The sequence below is a fragment of the Myotis lucifugus genome, unplaced genomic scaffold (genome assembly GCF_000147115.1).
Source record: "Myotis lucifugus unplaced genomic scaffold, Myoluc2.0 scaffold_30, whole genome shotgun sequence".
Classification (NCBI taxonomy): Eukaryota; Metazoa; Chordata; class Mammalia; order Chiroptera; family Vespertilionidae; genus Myotis; species Myotis lucifugus.
Window position 1 is genome coordinate 2154506 of NW_005871078.1, and position 9554 is coordinate 2164059.

A 9554-nucleotide genomic window follows, 5' to 3' on the forward strand; every position below is an offset into this window, starting at 1 on the left:
CTGTATTTAAAGGGCCAGAAGGTTGAGAACCACTGTCATAGAGGATGGATAACAAATAATAAACAGGTCATGCTTAGCCTGGGAAAACGTGGTTATAAATGAAGTCACTGTCCTCAGTGGTTTTCAAGTCATTCTCAAAAGATTAGTTGCTTTTGCTTCTTCTCACACTTCATTTTTTGCATTTCCTTTTATAAGGGTTAGATTGGCAAAGGCTTAAGAACATGCAGAAATATTTACTCACAATGATAATGTAACCCTTAAAGCTTATTGACAAAGGGAGAAAGGAAAGCGACTGCCTTGCAGTTCTATAAAGATAAGAAAATTAAGCATAGTTGCTAAAAGGTGTGCATAGATTTACTTAACAAGAGTGCAAAATGTGTGGTCAGTCACTAAATGCTAAAATTTGGTCCCAAGATAAACCTCAGATGTTAAAACACTGCCTCTAATCTCTCAATGGGTGAAGCAGAATCCTAATGGTTGCATTTTCCTCACTTCAGGCCAAACTGGAGAACATTTAGTTTATGATCCATGGAGGGACGCTGACAGAATGACCGCAGGAACTCCGGTGTGTGCTACATGCCGGGGACCCTATGAGTGGGTGATGCCCACTATGGCCTGTACTTAGCAGCCCTGTTCAGCTCTGTCAATGCCTGCCCGTGGCTTCCTTTATGGAGTCAATCCATCTGGTATTTGATCTTCTATTTTTCTCAGCATTATTGTCTTTTCCAAAGAACCTGCCTTCTCAGGATGTGCCCGAAGTAGGACAGCTTCAGTTTTCTCATTTTTGCCTCCAGTGACATTTCACGCTTTATTTGCTGTAGGACCCACTTGTTTGTCTTTCTGGCGGTTTAGGGTGTCTGTAGACATTTAACACTGTATTTCACATGAATCCATTTTTTTCTTGCCTGCTTCCTTCGTCCACCTTTCACATCCGTACATGGTAATTGAGACTGGGAGGATGTGGGTGACCTTAGGCTTGGCTTCTGATAGCAAATCCTTGTTCCTAGTGATCTCCTAATTCCTCCACTGCCTTCTCTTGGCTGCAGTCTCCATGGGAATTCATGACTGGGCCAAGATAAGCAAAATCTTTTACAATTTCAATGTCCTCATTGTCTTTGTTAAAGTTGTGTATTTCTTCTATAGTCATGATTTTTATCTTTTTGCTGTTCAAATGCAGTCCTATTTTGGCACTTTCATTTTCATCAAACGTTTCGAATTATTGCTACTTTCTTCCCATAAGATGCTGTCATCTGCATATATTTAGTTATTGATATTTCTTCCACTAATTATCACTTCCTGAGTCTAGCTCAGTTTTTCATGTGACATGTTCTGCCTACAGATTAAACACATAGGAAGATCAGGTGCACCCTTGTCTGACACCTTTGCCTATAGGAAACTATTCCTCCATATTCTGTCCTGATGGTGGACGCATCAGGACAGTCAAGGGCTGAGGCACGCCCACTTTCAGTGCAATCTGTAGCTTTGCACAGTCAATGCAGTCAAAGGCTTTACTGTGGTCCAGGAAACAGACCGACCTAAAACTCTTTGGAACACTCCTTTTAGCCCTCATTAAAAGGCAATGATCCGTTCTCTGTGTGCATTTGCTATTCTTGACTCTCTGCTTTCTAGTTCCTGAGTTAAATAAAAAGTTCCAGAAGTGAAAGGAGATACCATGTGTTGTCTAACCCTTTCACTTTACATACAAATCATGGGCCTTTTTAAAAGGGTAATAACATTGGGCACCCACGACTGCTGGATTTCCACACATGGCACACATCCCTGCCCAATTGGTGTGGACTTATTTCAGGAATGCCCAGGAAATCTCACTACAAGCATTATTAACATAGTGTGGGCACACTCGTGTATTGAGCTTCATTTCTAATGGACACTTGACTCCTGCCACGAAAAGGAGAACCAGGTTAGTAGCCCCTCAAGAGAAATTGGGAATTTGAACATTTGTGAAATATCCCAGTTTTTAAATACTAGCAACTAATTCAAACATTTCTAAAACATTGTGAATAAAATAAGCCTGCCATCAGCAAGTCTCCAATGCATGAGTCATAAATTCAAGAGCCTGAAGCTGATCCCCCTAAACCTCGGAGCTGCCTAGGGGAGGCACAACAAATTATTGTTTATAGAAATACATGTGACCTTTTCGGATACACAAAGAAGAAAATTTAATGGGATAAAAAAATTACACTAAGAGTCTCATCAATTCAATGTTAGTAACACAATTATGATGAACTATTTTAATTAGCTGAATGAGGAAATTGCTAATAGCCTAGGTAGGTTCTCTAGCCATTCTTTGGACCTGTTTAAAAGCAGAAGGCATGCTCCTGCCCAGTCCACTTGGGGTTCTGCAATCTCTCACACATTGGGAAGGCTTCCAGGTAAACAGGGCCAAGGAGAAATAAGCAGGAGCAAACTGAATTTTGCACCTCTGAGCTCACATATTGCCAAGGTCATAAAATCCTGAACTTTTCAGGGGAATAAAGTGTAAGGGTGGCTTTCACAAATAAGTGTGGAGGGAAAGATAATAGAACTGGTCACAGGATTAGAGCCAAGTTATTCTTTTTAAACAGACCTGTTAGAATTTCCATTACAGGGATCAATTTTAGCCTCAACTTTGCTTTTTGCAAAGGAAAGTTCACATCTCCCCTGCTCTGTGTGCATAGGCGCTGTTATGCCAACTTGAGGACTTGCAGCCCCTTCCCTGGAAGCATTTGATTCCAGACAAGTTAGTACCACGAAGAACATGGAACCAGCATAAATGCTGATAACTTGTTTCAGCATTTTTATGGAAGTGAACCAAGAGACTGGCCTTGAAAAAGACGATCACTAGGCTAACAGAAACCCACCACCAGGGTGATCTTGGGAGTGGTGCAAAGCACACTGGACGCCAGGAGTCAGGAGATCCGGGTGAGGAGACGCACCTCCCTCATTCATTCGAGCAGGTTGAGTGCTCTGACCCAGTTTCCACTCTGTAAAGTGAGAGCCACACCATCACCAAGGCTTCCTTCCAGCTTCAGGACTTGGAGGAGACTGGACTGAATTTTTCAGGTCAGAAAAGTCTTCCCACTCAGCAGTGTCATTTCCCTTTTTTTGTGACTTTCTTTTACCAACATATCTGTCCGGCCAGGATTCCAGAAAGGATCCCTCCAAAGACCATGGCTCACGGGATCTGGAAGTTTTAAAGAAAGCTGGTGCTTTTTAATATTAATGCTTGGGGTTCTGAGTGAGCAAGAGGTTACTCTAAGTCGTGAGCAAGTTTGAAGATTATCTCCCCCCAGAATGCGTATGCTTCAAGTCAGCGTTAGCCTCGTTAATTAGACAGTCTGAAGACTGCAGCGAGTTGTGTGAAAGGTATCATCCTCCCTCATGTTATTTCTCCCCAGTTACCAGGATGAAAAGGAAGATTTTTTTCTGCATCTCAGAGGGCTGCTATCGGCAGCAATCTTAGCCTGGAATCTCCAAACATGTTGTAAGCAAAGCTGAAAGGTGTTAACTATATTTAATTAATGTTGGTTCCTAGGAGAGTTCCTAGGAGAGTTGAATTACCAGGTTCATGCCACTTAAATGGCTCTTCTCCAACTCCACCAGGGGACCAGGTATAGCACCCATAAAGCCAAGTCTTGGGCTGCACTGGCCATGGGGGCTGTAACCCCACACGCTACTTGCCCCTTAACAACTACCCCTCATGAACCTCAAAGGTGTTTTCTACAACAGCTCCAAAGCAGAAGTCATGGTAACCAATACAGAAGGTAGCAGTAACAGGATATAGTGACCACCAAGCTTTTCCACCACTTCCAGGAACACTGAATTCAGAATTTAAAGATTTGAGCCCTGGCCAGTTTTGCACAGTGGTTAGAGCGTTGGCTGTCGCACCAGAGGTTCTTGGGTTTAATCCCCAATCAAAAGCACATACCTGGGTTGCGGGTTCACTCCCCTCCCCTGGTCAGGGCGCTTGCGCTTGCGGGAAGCACCCAGTCGGTGTGTCTCTTTCACATCAATTTTCTTCGCTCCCTTACTCCTCCCTCTTTCACTCTGTGAAAATCAATGGAAAAGGTATCCTCTGGTGAGGATTTAAAAAAAAAAATAAAGATTTGAGTAAATCTCTAGCATTCCCACTTCCAGCAATCTGACCTTAAGGCAAGTTATAACTTCTCTTGCCCTTGAATGTAAAATGAGAATACAATCCCCACGGGTTTATTACATGGGAAAATGTTCGTGAGTCCAAAAAACACTAGAATGTGACTCTAACCTTGTTTAGATAGTGAAATAACTGAAAAACATGGTGCTTTTCATAATCCTATAAAGTATTTAGTAAACCTGATACACAGTTTAAGCCATATCCAATATGGTACGCTAGATTCTACTGTAAAAAAAGTAGCAAGATGCGAAGTTTTAAAAATGGGAAATTCCTGCCAAAGTGGGGCTAGTCCCACCCACCTACCCTAGCTTAGCAGTCAAGGACGTTATCCCTTCGCCAACATTCCCACCTCAGCACAGAGGCGGGGCAGGAAGGCCATGGCCATCAAGCTGCCCCGGGGATGAGGAGATGCTGGGAGGAGGAGATGCTGAGAGCGCTCCGTCTCTCCAGGGCCCTGGGATCGATCAGGTTGCTCCGATGTTCACCCAAGATCACCTCTCAACTGAGCAGCCCTGCAGCAATGGAACACCACCCGTGACATCCGTGGACTGCAGTGGTGGGGTGCCCGTCGCACGGCCCGTGGCACAGCTAACATTCAGTCCAATCTGAGAGGAAAGGGAAATCAAAAACTTGAGCACAAAACAGATGCCTCAGCCTGGTGAGCTGCTTGCTGATGGACTGCATCTTCTTCCATTCCTCACCCAGCCTCGGCCCTGCCTCCCACAGCCCCATCCACTGGGGGCTGACCCCCACCTGGCTTCAGAAGCCTTCCCCATCTTACCCACCAGACAAGCACAGGCTGTGGGCAGAGGGCATCTGGATCTGGTGCCAGGGAGGTGCCCAGGTGGCTGGAGCTGGACGACTTGAAGGTGTTGCAGACATTGGGCCAGTGTCCATCTCAGGAGTTTGGTCACGAAGGATGTACTCTTCCCACTTGGAGGATGTAGGGACAGTCATTGGATCCTCTCCCCTTCTCAGGCAGCTTGCCCGGCCTCATGCTCTCAGTGAACCTTCAGTGCCCCTCAAAGACAGTGGCAGGGTCTCAGCCAGAAAGTTCGTAAGTGAGGGTGCCAACAGGTGACCCCAGAAATGGGCCTTGGGCCAAGGGAGCTTTCCCTTAAGATGCAGTCCTGAAGGCCACATGGCCATTGGCCAGGGCAGCTCTGACACTTTTCCCTCCACCCCATCTTGTATGTATTCTAACCAGGAAACACAGATAGCACATGGGTAACCTGGGCAGTGGGGGCATACCCCAGACGTCCTCTTGCAGCAAGTGTCTATATATGTTGTGGTTATTTTACATGTTCTTGAATGTATATATTTCAGAAAACCGCTACCATTTCATACATACACACACGATTGACAGCATAAAACGTTATACAATTTTAATGATAATGGTCTATCATTAGAACACCATTAATCTGTGGGAACAGAGCTCAAAAAAACAGCATGCTATAGATTCAAGCTGTCTCTACTACTATACATATATGCATGAGGCTTTAATATTTCTCATCAAGTGACATTTCAAATATGACTTGAAACAAATTCAGTGGACTGGCAAAGCCTTTTTATACAACCAGTCCCCATTACTCCAAGATCAATTATTACAATGGAAATGTGGGACTGGTGCCACCAGCCAAGGGCAACTTCAGTGAAGTCAACCCTCCATTATCATTTATTTGAGCAAAAGTGAGCTGCTAACAAGAAACCAATCATGTGGCTTAAACAATAAAAACATTGATTCCTCTTTCATGCAACAGTTCAATACTCCATTTGGTCACGAAGGGATCCAGGTTCCTTCCATCTTGTCCTCTGCAATAAACCAAGGCTGGGTTGTTATTGCTTCAATTTTGGGAAGGGATAAAAGAGAGCATGGAGGAGGCAATATCTGCCTGTTTTACTGTTACCATAAGTAACAGTACTTTCACTCAAATTCCATATGAGAGAATGTAGTCTAACTTGGTCATACCTAACTACAAGAAAAGTAAATACAGTCCTAATGAGGCAGTTAAATGACTCAATTTTGACTCCATTACCATGGAATAAGGAGATAATATATTCTAACTACCTTAGTTACTAGCCTCCCTTTTTTTGTATCACTGAATTGGGTAACATCAGTGCTCTCAAGAGAACTGGTAGGAAGGAGATGATAAATGTACTGTGCTAACCCACAAACCTTGGTGTGGCCAGGAGAATGTGGTCGTTACAGGAGCTCTGGGTGTCAGCCTCAGCAGCATTACAGCCGTGCAGCCACCTGGGTGGCCAGCATCCTGCAACACTGAATACTGTCCACCAAGAATACTTCAGGGATGGTCAGACCACCATCTCCAAAATGTTTGCCAAAGAACTGTCAGTCTTAGAGTTTAGGACCATTGGCAGGAACCTCTGAAAGGAAGCTGAAACCACTACATAATATTTCAGCAAGGTAGCAGAGTCCTTTCTTAAGGGGATCTGGCCTCCCCTTCCTTCAAGAGGTTCTGCGTCTATGAACTGGCTCAGGGCTAGGAAGTGGCTGAGGGTGTATGAGAAATCAACATTTTTGGCAAGAATAAATAAATACAAAAGTAGTATTTTCAAACCTCATTGTTAAGTAGGAGAGAAAGGACAAAGTTATAAGCATTCAAAATTCTTCACATTCTGCTCTCACCCTACCCTTTTCTACATTCGTCTCCTACATCTTCCCCAACCAGCTTCAATCCCTACATTGTCCCTTCCTTCTAGACTTCTAATACTTCCCTTTTTCTGCTGGAATAAGACCCAGGTGTTAAATTTCACTTCTTTTGTGAAGTCTCAATAAATTTGAATCCCTAAAACATCCCAAAGGATGCTAGGAACTGGGGTCACAAAGACAGCATGGTTCCAGAGCCCTCCAGAGGTTACTACAAAGATCTGGGATTTTAATCCTGCAGTTCTCTGAAACCAGGCTCATAATTACACACCCACTGAGCACTACTCTGGGCTTGACTTTATGTTTAACTGCATTCTCAGATATCAAGACTCCCTATGACACCAAAGGTAGTAATACTTCTCAATTCTCAAACTTCCTCCATCCTGCTGAGTGGATGAACTGAACAGTAAGGAGTAATCTTGCAGTAGAAAGGAAGAAAAATCTACATTTTAGCAAAACACTTCAAGCCCATTAAAAAGAAAAACGACAATCCGATTATTTAAACCTAGTTGCTTTATTTTGCACTTTTCAAATTCGCAAAAAGCTTCACAATATCTGCTTTCCCCTTTTGATCACCAAGGCTTTATAAGACAATGAAAATGTTATCACATCAGCTGGGCAGACTCACAAACAATGGATAATTTACAAACACATTTTTTTAATGAAGGACATTTTGCAAAATACACACGCTGGTACACATCTGAATTTATCTATCCTAAAATTAGACTTTAAAGCTTAAAGAAAAAAACAAAAAACACAGATTTAACACTGACAAACCTACCAGAATAAAGCTGGTGGCAAGTTTATTATAAACTGCTTTAATGTTTAAATGTTATCTGTTGAACCTACATTTAAATTCATTTGAGTAAAAGTCCTATAATTTAATGAATTTCAAAAAAGTGAACAACTCTTTTGCCTCCATGGTAGTTTCTCAAGTTTATTTATTAAATTGTGACATCTCGACTAAGGAAAATGGATCCTGGAACTACAACATTGAAAGAGAAGAAACACATGGGGACAGGGGAGAAACAAAATCAGTACTTTTATTCTTTCTACGGTGATTGTAACAAACAAAATCATTGCTCATATTAATAAAGGATATCAGAGATGATACGTGGGGTTGAGTTTTGGCTATGTACAGCATCTAAATGGCAATAATTAAAGTTCAAGGTATTATATAGGAAACTTAAGAAAATAATTGTTGCCTTCAATTTTAAATTTGTGGAATGGCATAATACATTTTTTGAGGTACCTATTATAGGATCTGCTAAAATTATTTATATTATTTCCACATTTAATAAAATGTTTATCTACGCTGGGTAGCTGTTAAGATAGTATCAATAAAGGCCACTAAAAATGTTGCCAGAATTCAGGTGAGAAGAGTGGTAATGGAAAGAGGATGGGAGGATAATGATACTGGGTAGTAATAACAAACATAATTTTTAAGGTTTCCTAACTAATGCTACAAAATTACATATTTTGGCTAAATGCCTCTGGACAGCTGGAAGTGATCAGGAAATGAGTGGAATATCCTAATCGTCCCAGTTAGATTCCTAACTAACCTGTTATTTGGATGGCTAGCTCATAAAGGATGGTTTACACAGACTGCTTGGTGAAAGGTCATTGTGCGAGGCTTATTACCTACTCTGCTTTGTTTCTTCCAAGAACACTTTTGAAGGGTTAAGAACCCCTTAGAAAAGCAGCAAAAGAAAGAACTTTTTAGAATACAAAGAGATTAACAAAGACATAATCGTAAATCGTTTAATTATGGATATGTTACCGGTCTTCTTTCTTGAGATAGGGAATATGGGCCAATGGAAAAAAAAAAAGGAGCTCTACTACTCCCTCAAATTCTAAATTTTTATCTTTCAATTAGAAATTTTAAAAGAAATATAAGCTTTAAAATGGCCCTCATCTTTCATCTCAAATTACCTATATATGATGTTGTCTAAGATACACACAAGAATTTCAGGATTATTTTCATAGAAGACATTAATTTAGGTTCATTTACTTAGAAAACAGGATTTTATTGTGAGGTGTCTTTTAAGAGATTTAAGTGCTCTAGTTACCACAATGAGAATTTATACTCAAAGCAAATATTCTCTAAGATACCAAGGTATTCAGTATACAGTGGGGCCTTGACTTACGAGTTTAATTCGTTCCGAGACCCAGCTCGTTAAGGAGCTCGTTAACTCAAATTACTCTATCAACTCAATGCAAAAAATAGGCCGAGAGACAGCTGGTATCTCAAAAAACTTGTTAGTCGGGACACTTGCAAATCAAGGCCCCATTGTATTTGGATCTTATACTTAAACATCTTAAAACTTACAAAGCCTAAGATAAGCAAGCAACAAGTCAATAAGATCACAACTTAGAATTCTAACATTTTCACATGGTATCAATGACTATGAAATGCAAAAATCTTATAAATGTTTAAGTGGAATGATCTCTAAAAATTACACTAGTGTGACCAAACCAATGATCACATACTATGGAAGACTATAGCACATGAATAAGTACAGAAAGCTGTTCTCCAGGACTTGAAACATTACTTGACCCATCATCATTTTAGGGGGGGGGGGGGGGGGGGGGGGGGAAATAAATTATTAGAAGGGCTCACACGTAGATAAAACAAATTTCAATTTAAATATCTTAAGACTATTTTAGAAGTTTATTTGATATTGGAATTGGGGGCAACTATCATAAAAGATTTCTCTTCCTCAAAAAAAAAAATCC

At 41.3% G+C, this 9554-nt stretch overlaps 1 protein-coding gene across 8 annotated transcripts in view; it reads right to left on the reverse strand.

Moving 5' to 3' along the window:
• Nucleotides 1–9554, reverse strand: part of PPHLN1 (periphilin 1) — a 118858-nt gene that overhangs the window by 8793 nt on the left and 100511 nt on the right. Inside the window, exons 11-13 of one of the 8 annotated variants that reach the window (XR_002828712.1) lie at nucleotides 4936–5962; nucleotides 4500–4755; nucleotides 3926–4044 (exon numbers count right to left, since the gene is read on the reverse strand). The exons of 1 other annotated variant lie outside the window; for it this stretch is intronic. The gene's annotated coding sequence lies outside the window, so the exon portion shown is untranslated. Of the gene's footprint in view, nucleotides 1–3925; nucleotides 4073–4453; nucleotides 4756–4931; nucleotides 5963–9554 lie in introns of all 8 variants that reach the window. 6 more of the 8 variants (XR_002828710.1, XR_002828711.1, XR_002828713.1 and 3 more) reach the window with 6 other exon arrangements.